At 45.3% G+C, this 18613-nt stretch overlaps 1 protein-coding gene and 1 pseudogene across 7 annotated transcripts in view; one reads left to right on the top strand and one right to left on the bottom strand.

Moving 5' to 3' along the window:
- Sipa1l1 (signal induced proliferation associated 1 like 1) overlaps window positions 1-18613 on the bottom strand; it is a 293066-nt gene that overhangs the window by 196527 nt on the left and 77926 nt on the right. The window contains exon 4 of one of the 7 annotated variants that reach the window (XM_036205565.1): window positions 1961-2029. The exons of the other annotated variants lie outside the window; for them this stretch is intronic. The gene's annotated coding sequence lies outside the window, so the exon portion shown is untranslated. The remainder of the gene's footprint in view (window positions 1-1960; window positions 2030-18613) is intronic. 7 annotated transcript variants of the gene reach the window in all.
- LOC118595268 overlaps window positions 1-18613 on the top strand; it is a 129394-nt pseudogene that overhangs the window by 33759 nt on the left and 77022 nt on the right.

The raw sequence follows: 18613 nt of genomic DNA, 5'->3' as shown, positions 1-18613 counted from the left end.
TAAGCTTCCCAAGACACAAAACTAGTAGCCATGAATGAAAAAGATGTCCTATTAAAAATTGTGTCATCACATGACACTGTTAAAGAGACAGACACCCACACAGGCACACACATCCACTATACAGGGCACCACTGGAAGAGACACATGTAAAACCTCAATCTCAAGAGAAGAGAATGTATATCTATGACATTTCAGGAACCCACAACTTCAGTCATGCAATGTCTGTTACTCCCTCTGCTGGCTTCCAACAGCCTGTGTGAGGGGACAGCGGGACAGAAGAAGAGATGCTGACCACTCTAAGGCTGGGGGCTGGAGAGCAAGGGCAGACAGCCTAGACTACATGAGAAGGCAGGAAATGACAGATAGAGACTGGCACCGTCTGAGCTGTCTTTACAGAGTGCCAGTCAGTCCCACTGAGAAGAAACTTGCTGAGGATGGCAGTTCTGATGTCCTATTCAGTGAGTTTCAAAGTAGCCTGTTCAACCCTAATGCTGATAGCAACATGTCTTATTCAAATTTACTCAATTCTCCAAACCATGAAACTTAAGGTTGTTTGGATGAAAGATTCATTTTACTTTAAAAACTAGAGTCATAACACATCTTAGACATTCTGTCTTGTCTAAAAATAACTCTTCTACAATAATAGGCTAACACTGTAAGGATACAAAGTAATAGAAAATGTCAAAGTTGCCAATAATTATTAAAGTTGTTCAGTCAGAATTCCTTAGCTGTGATTTTACATAATTACACATTTGGTTCTGTCTAGACATGTTATTGAGTTGAATTCATAACACATACCACCCTACCTCACCAGAGCTGGCAGACCAGAATATAATACACGGCTGTCCACTCTAGTATTTAGGACATGTGACTGACAGAGCTGTATTTTTAATATACAGATGTCAACAACTTACAACAAGATGGGGGGCTATCCAACCCAGAGCCACACACACGCTGGGGCAAGCACTCTCGACTGCTGCCCTGCCCTGGCCCGTGTCACACCCACTACTAGCTGTTACAGATGAACCACTCGGTGTGTTTCTAGTCCTCACATTGGCTGCATCCTCGAGTCCCTGGCTGTGGGACTGCACAAGGCTTGAGCTGCTGTTTCACAGATCAGGAGAAGACTCTAATCTGTCTCGGAGGACTGCTGGAAGCTGTTTATAGACTGAACTGCCACTTAGAAAATGATACCACATGTAAAATAAGGTAATTTCTTTTCCCTTAAGCAGGAAAAGGGGAAAAGAAACACATGGCTTCGAAGTACCATCAACAGCAGCAAATGAAGTTGTGACCAGAGTAGCTAAGATGTCGAGCCAAGAGGTAATGTGACAGACAGGAAGGACTTGTGACAACCAAAAGTTACTTTAGAATAAAGTGGCATCCAACTGTTCCATACAAGAGGAGAGGCACCATTAACACTGCACAGGAAGGAAGTGGGGTGCAACAGGAAAAAACAATTGAGCACAGTAGTTTCGGCATTCTAACGGCAAACAGATGTGAGTTCAAATTCTGTCTCAGCAACTTACAAGCTGTGTGAGCTGCAGAAACCATCTGCCCTATTATCGATCAACAGTCATAGGCACCTCACTTAGAAAAGTCCAGGCACACGTTAATGATAATGGCCACTATGGCTATTACTGTGAGCATAAAAGTTCTCAATAACGGTTTGGAACTATCCAAATCCATAACATGCAGGAACCAAATGTATTAACAGCAAGCATACCAATTAGGAGTTCAACAACACTGGAAATCCAGAGGAAAAAAGTTTTAAACAAGCAGCCAGTTCTTCCCTTTTCCTATCCAAGTACTTTAAGGAATGAGAAAAAGAACAGACATAACTGCTTGGGATGACCATCCATCACTCACTTCATCAAATACGACACAAAGGCAAATGAAGCTGAGAACCAAACTGAACAACTTCTAGGTAAAGCTCCAGAGGCACCTAGAGCCCTCCTACCTGGAAATCAACTTCCTGCACACTCACTGCAGCAATTGTCTGAGCAGGCCGCAACCATCGGAAAAGTACCTGTGCAGGATAAAAACAAGGACTGAGCATGGGGAGCTGAAGTCTGGTCTCGTGGTCTGCACAGTAACCAGACAGGATCTAGCAAGCTCTCTGTGGGTCTTGTCAAATATTAATACGGGAGGGAACAAGGGTGATTCCTGCAAGAGCCTCCAGGACAGTGTGAAGGAGGCACTCTGTGGCATGCCCTGTCTCTCTTCACAGGATTCTGAAACTTCACAGGAAAAATGCAGATAAGGGGCTAGCCATGTGGCACCAGAGAGAAGCACAAATGTGCTCTGTCCAGTGTCAATCATCAACACTGGGGTTTTTGGACGAGCCATGTTGTTACTGACGGTAAGTTTCTCCCCAACTCACTTTCATGCCTGTGCTCTCTGGGTGATCTGCATAGGATTCATTCCCAAGAAGAAAAAACCCTTCCCCCAACCAGACAGGTTTCGGCCCCCCTCCCCCCTTCCCCTCCCTTCCTCTCCCCCTCCTCTTCCGGGATTCTCCTGGATCCCAGCTGGCCTGGGGCTCAAGAGACAGGCCAGGATGACCTTGAACTTGATCTGCCTGCTTCTGCCTCCCAAGTCCTAGGACTGAAGGCCTCCAGCACCCCGTTAAATGTCTTTTCTCCTCTGCAGGGCAGCTCCACGCCCACCTTCTCCTGAGGACAGTTCTCAACAGTCTGCAGTCTTCTCTGTTGGATGAGCCTTTGATGAAGGGTTAATAACCTAAAACCCTCAGGTGGCTGGAGAAGTTCCTACAGGCAAGGTGACTAACAACAGCTGTGGAAGTACCTGCTGAAGAGACCCACATACCAAGGCCACCGGCATCTACCACTTCCAGAAATCCAGGTAGAATCTTCCATTTCCAAAGTTCCCCCTTTTCCATCCTCTACAGTCCCCAAGACCCCAGGCCAGTTCAGGGGAGTGACTGCAGCTCCTCAGTTGTGATTAAAGAACAATCCTGCTTCTTGAAATGCCTGCCGTCTTTCCTTTTATCTCCACATGGCTTCCATCAATCTCATCTAACAACCTGTGGTGGATCACATAGACCTGTGCTGTGTCATTTCCTCTTCTAAGTTGTATTAGGGTCCTCTTCGCACACATCTGTGATGGCTTTAACATCTAAGGCACTGTGTCTGACTCACCAAAGATGGCCCTCTAGGAGTTACAGGGTTCCAGATACTACTGCATGCCTGCTGCAGGGTAAATGATCTAACTAACTGGTCAGCAGATCCCAGATTGAAAGAGGAAATGGTGACTTCAGCTCCACGGGTGGAATTTTGTTCCAGGCTGCTTTGCTCTTCCTCAAAGTGAAGTCCTCCACTTATTCACAGAGAAAACCCGAGCCAGGTTGCTGTGGAGCTGGCCACCCACCCTCACTGCACTCCAGGGAAGGGATCTCAGCTTTCCGCTCCATCGTTCCTCACAGTCTTGTTCTGTGTACAACTGAGACTAGCATCAGAACTGGCAGCTCGGTGTCCCTGACACCGGCCACAGGAAGGACTCGGCTGCTCGGCACCAACCAGCACGGCCTGACTCCAGAAAACACCCGATGAGCTTCTGCCTCAGGCCTTAGCCTGACCCCCATCCACACACCTGAGGGAAGCAGCTGCCTTCACACTGTCTTTCTCTAACAATTACATTTTAAATACAGGCTATCAGGAAGGGCCTTGGCTACACTCAAGAAAGAAGAAAACCGAACTTCCTAAAGCAAAAACACCTTCAATTTCCCCAAATCAAGTCCTTCAACCCATTTGAGAATTGCAAGGGTTTTTGAAAAGTTTTGAAAAGCCATGCTGTACTTTTTCTATGGATCTGAGGGCATCTGAAACACTGGGTTCCAGGTTTACAGCAAGACAGTTTAAAGAACAGTGTTCAAGCACCACTAGCCCCAGAGGTGGGGGCTAGCTGTGAGGAGGATGCCTGCAGGAGAGAGGCAGGAGGTCCAGGGTAAGCAGGTGCCTTGATGAGCCAGGTAATAATCACAGAGAGTAGCTGGGATCCAACCCCAAACCCCAGGAGAAGACGGCATTCAACATAGTCCACACCCAGCCTGAACTTCAACCAGCAACACCACCACTTCCTTCAATGAGCTCACTGGGTAACAATGAGCAATGTGCAAACATAAATTATAACCAGATCTGTGCTGTAATCATTATAATCACTGTGAACTGGAGTTCCCACAAAAGCCACACCTATGGTAAAGACTCTACAAGGCTGAGTGGTCTGAACTGACTGTACAGAGTTGGAATGTTGCGGATTCAAAGTCAAATTATCTTGGTCTATTTGTGGTGCTCTTAACCATTCACTCTTTGTCTTACGAAATATCCTTGTGACTATCACATAAGACTTTTGGAAGGTACTAACAGACTACTAGCTTCTATAAACCAAAAGCTGAGCATGCCATTAAGTAGCATGTGAGGCCTGTAATAGAACTAACTATCCCTGCTTGCTAAGACGTACTCACCTGATGTTCCTACACATGCATTTGAAAAAGTGCCTGCCCTTATGGCTCGCTTTTGTCCTCTGGCTACATGAACTCTAAGGCACTGTTTTCACATTGGAACATGTTATTCGGGATGACCTGAATCCACATCCTGAGCCACTAACACTCAGTGTAAGATAACCTCTCCACCTGGTCTACAGAGCAAGATCCAGGAAAGGCGCACAGCTACACAGAGAAACCCTGTCTCAAAAAACAAACAAACAAAAAAAGCGGGGCGGTCATGGCACATGCGTTTAATCCCAGCACTCGGGAGGCAGAGCCAGGCGGATCTCTGTGAGTTCGAGGTCAGCCTGGGCTACCAAGCGAGTTCCAGGAAAGGCACAAAGCTACACAGGGAAACCCTGCCTTGAAAAACCAAAAAAAGAAAAAAGAAAAAGACTTTCTGAACTGAAGCCTTCCCTTTTTTTCTGCAGAGTCCACTTAATTCACTAAGTGTCAGTGTATACTCTCAGAGATGGTTTTTCAAAGGAATACGCGGAAAAGGCAACAGTTTTACCCCAGTAAATCAAGAGTGAATGTGAAGAAGTACAAGTCATCCCTGTGGTCTCATCCAGTAACTCTTATTTGAGGTAATTATCCTAAGAAAATAATCAAGCATCTCTATTAAATATATATGTAAAATAAATACATAGAACCTCTATCTATGACATATCAGACATATTAGTCTAAGGCAAGGTGTAGTATTACAAAGTAATTTGAAATGGCATTCCAAAACTATTTAAATGGATGGAAAATATTTTAAAAAATGCAACTAAACATTAAAAGCAGAAATACCATGAAATTCCAACTTTGCTATTAGAAAACACAAATATGCACAGAAAGGCACAAAGTAAGAGAACATAGAAACAACAGGGAGAGCAGTAGCTCTTTGTCCCCTCCCCCGAGTTAGTTAAAAGCAGCTTGCAGGACTGGAGAGAAGAGTCAGTGGGTAAGAGCACTGGCTGCTCTTCCAGAGGACCTGGGTTCCACATGGCAGTTTGCAGTAACTGTAACTTCGGTTCCAGGAGATCCAATGCCCCCTTTTGGCCTCTCAGACACCAGGCATGCCTAACACATACATGCACACATGCAGGCGAAACAGCCCTACACATAAAAATAAAATACAAACTAGCTTCTGTTACTTATCTTGCCGCCCACAAGAACAAATCCCTTTAAAACAAACAGGCCAGGAAAGAAGCTCTCTCAGCTGGTGAGTCTGCTGCATTCTGTAGAAACATGCACTGCTTATTTTGTCAGATGCAATGACTACAGTAACAGGGAAAGAAGATGTGTTTTCTAGCAACATTTCAAAGAAGAAAAATCTTATCAATTAACTGTTATAATTAAAAAAAAAATTGTTGGAGATCTTTATACCTTGAGTGTAAAAATCAGTGTTTTGTGATTAAGAGATGTTTAACAGTACTGCCACCACACTGATAGCACACAGGCCCTTTCATCGGTAACCTCAGACAGAGGACATGCTTCAGTGGGTAAAGTGCTTCTGGGTGAGCATAAGGACCTGACTTGGGATGCCCGGGACCAACATAAAAAGCTGGGCATGGTGGCATGCACTAGTAACCCTGGTACCAGAGTGGGAAACATCAGGTTCTAAGGAATTCACTGGCCTGCCTGTCAAGCTGAACAGCAAGCAGCTGGTTAGGTAAGACCCCATCTCAAAGAAGTAAGGTGGAGGACAGTGATAAGGAAAGACACCTACCTACATCACCCTGCAGCCCATATACACCAGGAAGCACAACACAGTGGGGGTATGTGTGCGGTGTAACCAATCTGAGAAAGCAGGTCCAGTCTCTCCCAAATCACATCTGAGAACACTGAAATTCTGCAAGGCTAAATCAGGATTACTTAGTTTCAAAATAAAATCCCCAAGGAAGAAAGAGGATTGAGTTTCACTGAGTAATCACTTTATCTGAAGACAGAGCCATTGAGCTTTCCTGGGTCTCTAAAGGGGGAGGAGTGTTCCTTGTAATCCTACACTATCCCAGGCCTCAGGCATCTGACAATCTCTGCAGAGTTAGGAATACAGGAAGCCACAAGGGCAACAGACTGGTGGTTCTTTCACCGCTGACAACGAAGTTAAAGGTAGCTAATTCGGTTTCCAGTTTACTCAATGAATAGAAGAGGGTCAGCCATGTCCCTTGGTGCAGTCCAGGCAGTGGCAGGGGTCCCCTCCAGAGCCTGGCTTGCCACTGTCCCATGTCAATACTATTCCCCAAAACCAAAGCAAGAAAGAGGACAGTCTTGTTCTCACAGTCACATTAAGAGCACAAACTATTTGCAAAGAATAAATGTCATCTAACCCCACAAGATGAGGGGAAAAAAGCAAAGACAATATGACCTGGGAACCATGACTGGGAGCCAGTCCCAGGCGCTGGGAACTCTGAGGATATCCATCTCCTGTCTCAGGACCAATCAGAAGACAAGACACTTTGTGCTTCTTTCTGCTAAGGCTGCTCTGATTTCAAAATGCTCCACAGTCCAAGGAAAGGACTAAATGTCACACCGCCTTTCTCCGAATGAATGTTAATTTGATGAGAATTACCTTATCCTGGCCCCCGTTAAAGTAAATCAATTTGTCTTTGTGTCCACTGAGAGCTGAGAAGGGCAGTAGTTCCACTCTAAAGACCCTGGGTACCTTACAGGTGGCAATGGCTATCACTTTCAGGAACATGACCCACCAGCCAGTGCACTAGAGACAGAAACTAGAGCCCAAGGTTTGGAGAGCCTGAATGTAAGTGGTTCTGACCCCACCGAGTCCACCCCAACAAGCATCTGCACTTCGTTCTGACGGCTCTAAGAGAACCGAGTGGCCAGAACTGATAACTACGGTCTGCATTTCATGTGCGCTCTCACGGCCCAAAGTGAACATGGGTAACTCCAGCCCTGCTCTCTCCTGCAGGAGCCAGGGCATCCACACCCCCGTGTTCTAGAACAGGAGGATGGAACCAGGTTTCCAAAGAAAGAACATAGCATTCTGCTGTCATCTCTACTGACTGACATTTCTCCTCAGAAAAGGGCTGCTGTAACTATGGCCACATTTTCTTTTCAATTTCAAGTTCCGTTGGCTCTCCAGAGTCTACACTCTACAAAGAAGTTATTCTGTGCAACAAGGTTACAGGGTACTCAGGGTACTCAGGGTATTGAGGGAGGACTCCCACAAGCAGATTCCTGTTCCCCAAGTGTCTTGCTATGGAACTTGTCTCACTAAATATGGGTAATGTCCTCCACTTCAACTTGACAAATGGGTTCCAACTGAAAGCAATTTCAGTGATATTCACCATAAAGAGGACTGCAAAGAACTATAGCCAACCATGAAAGATGAAATTTAGGAGACATTTAGTTCATGAATCTCAAGATTTTATAGTTAGTCTAAGAAATACTTCCTTATAAAAATACAAAACCACCACAAAAGGCTACAAGGAAAGAACACCACGGTCTTGTCTGTATGTTATCAGCCGCCTCCTTCAGACTGGACATGAGACTGTTACTCACAAAAGTGGAACTGGGGACAAGAAGGCTCACCAGGCAAAGACACTTGCCACCAAGTGTACCAGCCTGAGTGTGATCCCTGGCACCACAGAGTGAGTGAATGAATGAACAAATGAATGAACGAATGAATGAATGAATAAATGAATGAATGACTATGAATACACAAATGGAATAGAAGGTTTGGAGTAATGATGTTTAAATAAATTTTAAAATAGTGAAATAAAACCGTGAAATGCTCTATAATTTGAGAGACAGACTGACACTGGAGCATCTTAGCAGTCTAAAAATCAAATGTGGGGAGTTTAATTCAAGAACTCTAGCACAACATGTCTGTTCACATACTACTAAGACTTGGCCCCGACTTAAGCAGCACCAAGAGCTTCTAGCTCTTCCAGCAGCTAGCAGGGAGCACAGACTTTGCTCCACTGCCCTGGGTCCAAAGCACATGAGAATCACCAAAGTGCAGGTTCTACAAGGGCCAGAAAACCGTTAGGGACCATTTCCTTTAAATGTTCCCACTTGTCAAGGAAAAAAAAAAAAACTTAATATTTATATAAAATGTACCCACTTATTAAAACTCTTTACTAAATGTTAACAAAATAATACTTTCTCATAATTAATTACTGGAATTAAAAAACTTCCAAGCCGCTAGGGAAGAAATCTCATTGCTATTCCTTGCTTTGGCAAACCTCCTTGGATTTCCATCTATCCTCTGGGCTTTGAGTCAAGTAACTGAAATCTTGGCTAAGACGGAGGTATGTTAATTTGGGATCCTGACCCTTTTGAGAGCAATAAGAAGAGAATGTTATACTACGTGCTCTGCATTTCTCAAGTCAGTCCATGACATGCGATGGTTTTCAGTTTCTTCGGTTCTATTTGGTTGTTTGGCCTAAAAGGAACCCAAGAGGACTAACATTTGAAACAAGCTATCTTCACGACGACGACTAAATCCCCAGAGGCAGCTGAGCCAGCTTTTCCATCCTCTACAACAGCTACTCCGAGGAGACAACGGGGAGATGCCCGAGACCTGGCCATCACGCATCCATCTGGAAAGCACTTGCTTGGTACTCACTGTGTCCCAGGCCCCAGAGACGCAGCAGACAGTGATGAACAAGATGACAAGAATCTGGAGACCCTGGTGGCAGCAGCAGTCAACCTTAGGTCTGTGCCCTTCTACTATCCCACTCCCAGGCTCAACTAGACAACACAGTTCAAAAACAGTGCTAACTAGTTGTCAACAAACATTCTCCTCACTTAGGTGCTAATGGATTTATTTATTTATTTTTATTTCCTTGGTAAAGTAGCATAAATCCTGTCTAAACAGCAAGCAAAAGGCTGTATTTTTATAAAGACCTTACATGGCTAAAGGTCTGACCAGGACCCTTAGGAATTTTCTGGGCAATAATACAGGACAGAGGTCAGTTACCAGGAAGTGTGGCCAGAGTTGGCTCTTTTCTGGAACTAAGAAGGCCACATAGGGTCCCACCTAAATGGTCTGACCAGCCATGTGTCTCATGAGGAAGACTCCCTTTGTGGACTTCAGATCTCAAACAGACTCACAAGTAAACACTACACAGGACTATGTATGCAAATCAGGATTCCAATAGATGCCCAACAACGCTGTGTTTCTAGCTGTCCTGAGTCATCACCATGCTGACAAGATTACAGTCAGGATAACATAACCAGAATTTTTGCCCATAAAACAAACAGGTACACTGATGTTTCCTAGAGGATAAACCTAATTTTTTTTTTTTTTTTTTTAATGCTGAATCTTAACTTTCTTTTGGTTTCTCTGTGTAGTCCTGGGCTGTCCTGGAACTCACTCTGTAAAACAGGCTGCCTACAACTCAGAGATCCACTTGCCTCTGACTCCTGAGTGCTGAGATTAAAGATTTACACCACCACTGCCCAGTGGAAACATTAATTCACTATTACGTTTCCTTTTCTTTGTTTTCCCCTCACTCTGTAGATCAAGTTGGCCTTGAACTCACAGATTCTCCTGCTTCTGGGTCCCATGCACTGTAATTAAAGGCTGCACAACTACATAGACCTGGCATGAACCATAACTTTCTTTGTCCGTGTCTTTTAAAGATTGTAAAACAAAAGGATACTAGAGCCAAAACCAGGCAGAGTGTCTCAACACCTACAGAACATGGATCCAGATTCTTCGGCAAGGTCCAATTCTGCCGACCTTCTCACCTATTCCTTTCGGTGCCCTGCACACGCCTTCTCTGCAGCCACTGGGTGAACACTCCACATGGCAGTCCTGTCCTTCCTCACATAGTCTCTAGTCACAAAGTGCCCCCAAACACTGCTCATAATCCCAACGTTCATTTCTCCTACTGTGCCTAATTCAAGGACCACCTCTCTGGGCACTTCCTAGTGTCTCTGCTGAATTCCCACAGGGTGGGCCCTACATACAGAAAGAGCATGAGCTTTTGAGCCCACATCATACACATCTCTATTCTATCACAAGAGTTAGGCCTGAACAACGCGAGGCAATATAATTAACCACAGAAGGCCTGGGGCTCTGGGCAAATGAACGCCATGAGCTCCAATCTCAATTGTAACAAAAGCCTGACCTTGTTGGGTGAGCTGGGCAGAGCAGAAACACCAGAACCTCAGCTTTCTCGTCACTGACCTGTGAAGAGCTGCATCTATTTCACAGCAGGAGGGTAAATAAATTCCCAGAAAGTAACAAAAAAGCCACACCTCTGTTACGCACACTACCAATCGATCAAATAACTGCGAAGAGATAGAGATCCAAGTTACCTTGGGCTCTTAGTCCACTGGACAGTCGCCTCGACTACCCCAGTGTTTGACCTAACATTCCTGTGACTATTAGGTAAACCCTTTTGGAATGTAATAACAGACCCCTAGCTTCCATCAACCCAAAGCCTAAGAATGTGTCATCTGATAGAATCTGAGACTGGCCAGCCTGCTGTTTCCACCCATATAAATGAAAAGAGCCTGGTGTATAGCTCTTTGTCCTGTTACGACAAAAACTACATGAAACTCCTACTACATCACAACATGGTGCTTGGGGTGACCTAAATCTGTATCCCCCAGTCACTCACATTTGGCTCCAGAATAAACTCTGTCTTATTCCCTTTCAGGTGAGGCTTGTATTTTTACACCAAAGCAGTCAGTACATGTCATTCAGGGCTGACCCCACTCACAGCTCTCCTCTATGATACAAGTCTCAGGCTCAGTGAAGTGAGCCGCTATGGTTAGCCCCTCCCCTGAGGTCACCTGCACAGCCCAGGCAGACATTCTGCAAGACTCCCTGCAAATAAACGCCAGAGAAGTTAGAGTTCTGAGGCTCAAAACAAAGGACTTGTAAAGTGCTGCTTACTCTAGAAGATTCCATTCAAATAACAGGCCTATGAATGGAGAAACTACTACCTCCTCCACAGCTGTGAGTTCCTCTAGCTGGCTTCTAGGGTGTCCTTGGGAAGGTCACTCAGCGACCACCACCTCATTAATGTAGCTCTCGCCATTCACCACACATGTCCCTTTCATGTTTTCATGCTCTCACACTGGCTACAAGAGCAGAGGCTCTGAGGCAGCAGTTCTCAACTCTGGGTGGCAACCCCTTTGGCAACCCTCTATCTCCAACATTATTTACACTATGATTCACAACAGCAGCAAATTACAGTTACTGAGTAGCAATGAAAAGAATTGCATGGTTGGGGTCCCCACACAGGAGGGTGATGGGATTAAAGGTGTGCACCACCACACTCAATTCTCTATAAAAATATATTTTAATTTCATTGTCCAATATGAGTATCAACTTATTAAAATGTCCATTTTCCACCTTGACATTTCAGAAATCCAGAATGAGAAAAGAATACCCTGTCTTTGTGTGGGTGGTGGTGAAGGGAGAAAGGTCATGACCCTGGATTAACCACTGGGGACTCCCTCACCTATCTGTGGCACATTCCTGGACAGGTAGAGAGACAGGCTATGTGACTTCAGCAAAGCTTTGGAAGCCAACTGCTAACATAATCAGGGCACATCAACCCTCTGAACCCCTCCTCCTGGAAGTCCTGTGGTGGGGACCACCCAACCCTCCAGACTCAAAGGACTCCAGGAACGGCTGCCCCCAGTCAAATCCAAGAACAGCAGGTAGGGAAGCCAGAGGCAGAAGACAAATAAAACTTGCTCCCTGAAGATTTCTGGGTCAGTTCCAAGAACTTCCCTTCTCCCTCTGCCAGCTGCACCCATCAATTCCCATAGCAACCAGCCCACAGCTTTCCAACTTGTCCAAGAGGGAGGTGCATGAGCTGCAGCAGAAGCACGTAAGAGGAAGGCTGGAAACCAGGGCAGTAATCTCGGCGATACACTAGGTGCTTGCAAGGTCCAACAATGTCTCCCTGTCTCACACTTCCCATACCACCAGACTGTGCTGACCTCTGACCCTTCAGCCAGGTGCTGAGACAGAAAGGGGACTCTGTTTTCCAGGATGGTTTTAGGTCAAGTCTGTGTGGTTCTAAAGCAATCCTGTCTCCCCGAGCACATGGTGAGTGGATGTGCTCAATGAGGAAGCCTCCAGAACTGACACTGGATGGTGGTGACCTGGAGCTACAATCTGAGAACCGCAGGGAGGTGAGGAAAGCTTGCTGAGGTGGCTGGCGGAGGTGGAGTCTTGTGAAGAACAGGCCTCCAGAACAGGATGAGAAGGACTCAGGGGCCCAGAGCACTTCTGTCCCCAGTACCTCCTGGAGAACACGGCAGTCAGGAGCATGCCTCGTGATGGTGACTTTCAGTGAGAGCTGAAAGAGAGAGTTGTCAGAACCAGGGGACACACGGGTGGTAATCTAAACGCTGTGGGGCTGGGGACATACGTTCAGTGACTTCGTGCTTACCTCCTATGCGAGACTCCAGAGTCCATCCTCAACACCACAAAACAAACACAAGAACAAAGGGAGGCTGAGAGGAAAGAGTAACTAATGAATCCGGTGTGTATCTGAAGAATTACCATCTCGAAAGAGATTTTTCTCTTCTCGCACTTGAAAAAGATAAAAATTAAACTGGGGCTTCAAACATGGACTAGAAACCAATCTGCGAAGCTTCAGCCTCTCACAGAATCCAAGGCTAACAGGCAGGGAGACAACGAGCGCAGTGGGTGGGAGACAGCGCCATAGTGGCGCCTGTCCCTGCCCACAGGCTCTAAGCAAGACCACAGGAGACTCAGTGGCCCAACCAGAGTTCCAGTCCACGTGCCTGCACACTTCACAGTGCAATCACTATATCCCCAAGTGATTTTCCACTGAGGACCCAGAGCACACACAGATAATTACCCAATACATGATCATAAAGACCCTAAAAGGCTGGGCAGTCTTGGTGCACACTTTTAATCGCAGCACTCAGGAGGCAGAGGCAGGCAAATCTCTGTGAGTTCAAGGCCAGCTGGTCTACAGAGTGAGTTCCAGGCAGGGCTACACAAGGAAATCCATCTCAAAAAAACAAACAAAAAAGCCCCTAAAAGATGATTTCACATGACCAAAAGAACAGGGAAATGGAATGAAATATGTGAAGACAAGAAGGCTTGCCATGACAGGAAGTCTGCTTCAGAGTAACCACCTCTATGAGATCAATAAATCTTCCCTAAACTTTCAATTAATTAATTAATTAATTAATTAATTAATAACACAGAGTAGATGAAGTATCTGATGTTCAAGAAACAGTTGTCCATGAGATCAAAGCTACTAAAAGAAATCTAAATTCCCATGTAAATGTGCCACAATTCCAATAAGACTAAGAGGATAGTCTTACAGAATAACTCAAAAGCTAAGTCTACAGCTCCTGTGGGAAAACACTGAAGAATAATTGGGCTAACTATGGAAAAGAAGATGAAGGCTAGCCTTACCATGGGCCAGACAGTGAAAGAGTGATGAACCTATAATAATTAAAACAGTGTGAAACTTGTTCCTGAACAGGCCGTCAAATCATGGATACACCAAAACTTCTGAAACGCTGGAGGGAATTCCATGTAGATCAAAATGTGTAGAATAAAGTGATCGGTGTAGAAAGAGAAATGTCTCAACAATAGCAATGGCATAGCCAGATCATCAGAGGAAAGAACAAAGGGAAGGCCACTCAACCACACAAAACACAGTCCCAAGAATGCTTACACATCAACAGAAACATCCAGTCTTCAAAGGAAGCAAGAGGCATTTTTCATAATCTTGGAGAGCCCACATTTCTTCTAATAGGACATAAAAACCTAATAACAAGGAAGTTAATGAACTTGAAAAAAATGTACAGATGGCAAAAGTTACCATAAATGGCAAAATATAAACCCAGGGGAAGTTGTTTTTTATTTAAGAGCCCATCTGGACAGATGAACAGGCCAAGGACAAGAGTCAGTCCACACACTGGGAAGTCACTGCTATGCACTTAGAAGTCTGTTCGTGTGTGGCCTGAGAAACGGACAGGAGAACGGCGGTGAGATCCACTTTACACCCGTGAAGTGGACGAAGATGGCAAGCTAAGCCAAGCTGGGCATGGCCGAGTGTACCTATAATTCTAGGCAGGAGGATTAGGAATTTAGAGTCTGCGTCATCCTCAGCTGCATATCATGCTCAAGACCAAGATACGTCTTGAAGAATAAACATTGTGTATTTAAATTAAAACGGGTAAGATTGCATACCTCTTTAGACTACTTGGGAAGCTGAGGTGGGACAGTGAGGTCAGCCTGGTCACACAGTGGTCCCAGGTACATCTATTTAGTGCTCCTTCACCATATAGCCGGGCCTCAGAGTCTCTAAATACCACTAATGAGAAACTCCAAAAGTCTATGTGTTGTGTTTTGTCAACACTTCATTCCACACAAAGTGAAATGCAAACTAAATAGTGTACTACTGTCCAGAGGGAAGAAAGATGGATATACTGCTGAGAAGACATATTTGTGTAATTTATTTGGGGGGAAGTGTTAATACTTGAAACAGGCTCTAACAATAATAGTCTTTAAACCAGAAATCCCTCTAGATAAACTGTATACATGCAAGTCAAGGTTAGCCACTGTGCATTTTCAATTGCTGTAACAAAATGCCTGGGAGTGGGTAATGTACTACGAATGAAGTCTGGACACTGCAAGTCCTGGACCAGGTGGCCCATCAGTCTGACCTCTGGTAAGGGCCTTCCGGCCACTTCACAACACAGTAGCTAGTGTGAGGGGCACCATCGTGAGAACATATTCAAGAGAAAAGTAAAATGAGATTCAGGGACCAGTTTCACATACATGGTTTACTGGTGCTTTTAAGAATGGACTCCCTCAGAAGACACACACTAATCCCTTCTGAGGGTAGTTCTGTGGTGACATAATTACCTCACGACACTCCACCTCTTACATGTTTCAGCACCTCAGTATGCCACATTGGGAGCCAAGCTTCTAGCACATCACCCGTTTTTTCTTTACGGGGAGGGGGGCGGCACTCAAAACTCATCCAAATCCTAGCAGCTGCTGTAGCACTGTTAATGCCTAAAGCCTGTCACTGAGACACTGAATGACAAGGAAGCCTTCAGCTAGAACGGAAGCAGTATGCTGTGCTTCCATTTACATAAGAGCTACAATTTCATACATAAATATAAATGCCATGTGGTGGCTGAGTAAATCTTGGGAAAAAAAATGTTATCAGAAAAACGACTAAAATCCCAGGTACATCTATCTAGTGCTCCTTCACCATATAGCCGGGCCTCAGAGCCTCTAAATACCACTAATGAAAAACTCCAAAAGTCTATGTGTTGTGTTTTGTCAATTTTCAAATCCTCACCTCACTGCACCTGCCTCATCTTTTAGATTCCAACTGCTTCAAGAAAAGGGCTATGCCAAGCTCAGCTCTGGGTGCAGAGAAAGCTGTCTGTGAGAGAGTTCAACAAATGAAAGCCATGTAGACAGTGGGCAACCTGCTGACATTCAAGTCAAACATGAATGCTGTCAGCTAAAATGCTTCTGCTTAGTTATTTGTCTAGTGTGATAAAACACCATGACCCGGCAACTTTAGAAGGGCTTATTTGGGGCTGACAGTTCCAGGGGGTAAGAGTCCACCACCATCACAGCAGGGAAGCTGGGTGGCAGGGCGGCCCAGCAATGAGAGCTGGAAGCTAAGTTCACATCTTGAACCGCAAATGGGAAGCAGAGAAAGCAAGCTCCAACTGGCTAGAGTCCTTAAACTCCCCAAGCTCACCCCCAGTTGTGGAGGCACAGAGGTCCTTGTGCTCACAGGAAAGCACTAGGGGAACCAGGAATGTTAAACACATAGGGCTGTCTCTTCAAAGGGAAAGATGTATAACCTGTTCTCTGCCCAGAGCCTGGGAGAGGACATGGTTAGCAGCGTGGTGACCTTTGTACTGTGAGACCACTGGACCCTCCCCCAGACCCTTATTGTGAGCTTATCAATCTATAGTATCTATGTTTATGGAAGGTGTCAACCTCAATCTATATACCCCAGCTTTTTTTTAAAGTTAGTTATTATATGTACAGTGTTCTGCCTGCATGCATGTCTGCATGCCAGAAGAGGGCACCAGATCTCATTACAGATGGCTGTGAGCCACCATATGGTTGCTGGGAATTGAACTCAGGACTTCTGGAAGAGCAGTCAATGTTCTTAACCTCTAAGCCATGTATCCAGCCCCTATACACCCTACCTTTATGGAAGATGTTACTCGTACTTTACAAAGAGTTTCAATGTAGTCATGTCTTAAGCTTTATTGTGCATATGGGATGATGAAAGAAATTTTTCACTAAATTGTGCTGTGCTTAAATATGCCTAAAATAAACCACCTGGGGTCAAACTCTCAGTCTGAACTAACACAGGCTACTGAGTCATGTTGAACCAAACTCCCTTCTTGCCTCCCATGGATCATTACTCTGCTGGCCATGGTGGTCTAAGAGACCCCCATACCCAGTGGCCTACTTCCTCCAGCAAGGCCACATCTCCTAAGCCTCCCCAAACAGTGCCACTAACTGAGGACTGTGTAATCAAATGCCAGAGCCTGTGGGGTAGCCTGTCACTCAAGCCCACATGCTAGAGTCAGCCGTTAGCTATGTTTAGGGTCGGAAGCACAGTGTTCTCTTCTTGCACACTCGCTGCCACCTGGTACATTTGGTTTGCCACACTGCAAAGCATGACCAAAAAAGGAGATACAAGAAAGCTGATCCACATGCAAAGACATGGGACTCATCAGAGGATGGTTTCCTACTAACTGACGTGTTTAACGTAATCCTTAGTGCTGACTATTAGCTTACAAGGTGATCCATGTAAGTAGACAGGAATGGCTAAGTAAGAATTAATGTGCTAAAAGCAGAATGCAAATATAATAATCTGTTGACTCAAACTTTCCCTTCTAATACACACCAACATTGGGCAGCTAGTGAAAATGGCTTTGCTCTAAGGGCTTTTTTCCCCTAAATATTGAACTTTTATTTTTAATGACAGAAGTCCTGTGTAAGCAGGCTGGATACAGGGGACGGGACGGTTCTGCAGTGATCTGAATGAGAGTATCCTCCAGAGGCTCATATGCATATGTTTAGTCATCAGGGAACAGCTCTTTTTGAGAAGGATTAGGAAGTGTGACCTTGTTGGAGTAGGTGTGGCCTTCTTAGAGGAAGTGTGTCACTAAAGGTGGACTCTGAGGTTTCAAAAGGTCCATGTCAGACCTGGGTCCACCACCACCACCCCACGTCCACGTGCGCACTCTCTTTCTCTCTGCCTGCAGATCAGGATGTAGCTCTCAATTGCTTCTCCAACACTGTATCTGTCATGGCTGCCACCATGCTCCATGCCTTACTGAAACTGTAAGCCAGTGAAATGCTTTCTCCTACAAGAGTCACCGTGGTCATGTGTCTCCACAGCCATAGAACAGTCACTACGACACAGTGTTCACAGTGAAAGACATCCTCCAGCTAATCAGGACCCAAAATAAAATCCACCTGCAAAGGGGAAATATGAGAATGCTTTCTTGAGGAAACGAATATGTTCAAGGGAAAGAAAAGTGTCTCGTCGGTAACTGCAGGCAAGGAAACAGCCGCTGCCCTACGGTTTCCAAAGAAGCAGTCAGGGCCATAGGCTCCAAGAGAGGATTCTTTCCCCATCAGGACAAGCAGCAAGGGAGACAGCAGTCCGTGAGCAGCATCTCTGTGGGCTCCCCCACCGAGTGCCCGCCCCCACCTGCTAGCTTTACTTTGTTTCCCACACTGCACATTAGGTGCTGCTCTGACTGCTGTAGGGAGCCTTCACTAGACAGTTTTGGTGGCCCTGGCCAGTTTGCAGCCTGCCTTCCCTGAGACGTGGCTCTGCACACGCAGTCACCTCACAGGCTGCTGGGCTCCCTGTGATATGGGAATGAAGTGCAGCTCAGACCTCTGCTGAGGTCGCCAATTAGAGAGAGCTTGAGGAACTCAGGATAGATAGACAGGATAGCAATTGCAGAGTAAGATGTGGCCAACGGCAACTGACCATTTCAATACTCTGAACATAACACTCATCAAGTATTACAATGTTTATTATCTTAAGTATCAAAAGGAATAAAGAAGTCTTTCCTGTCGTAATAGACAACCATTCAAAAGAAAGAGATTTCATGCAATCCTTTACTCTGAGA

This window comes from Onychomys torridus, chromosome 14, assembly GCF_903995425.1.
Source record: "Onychomys torridus chromosome 14, mOncTor1.1, whole genome shotgun sequence".
In the NCBI taxonomy this organism is placed as follows: domain Eukaryota; kingdom Metazoa; phylum Chordata; class Mammalia; order Rodentia; family Cricetidae; genus Onychomys; species Onychomys torridus.
Note: the sequence above shows the minus strand (reverse complement) of the source record. Positions and strands in the feature narration are given on the sequence as shown.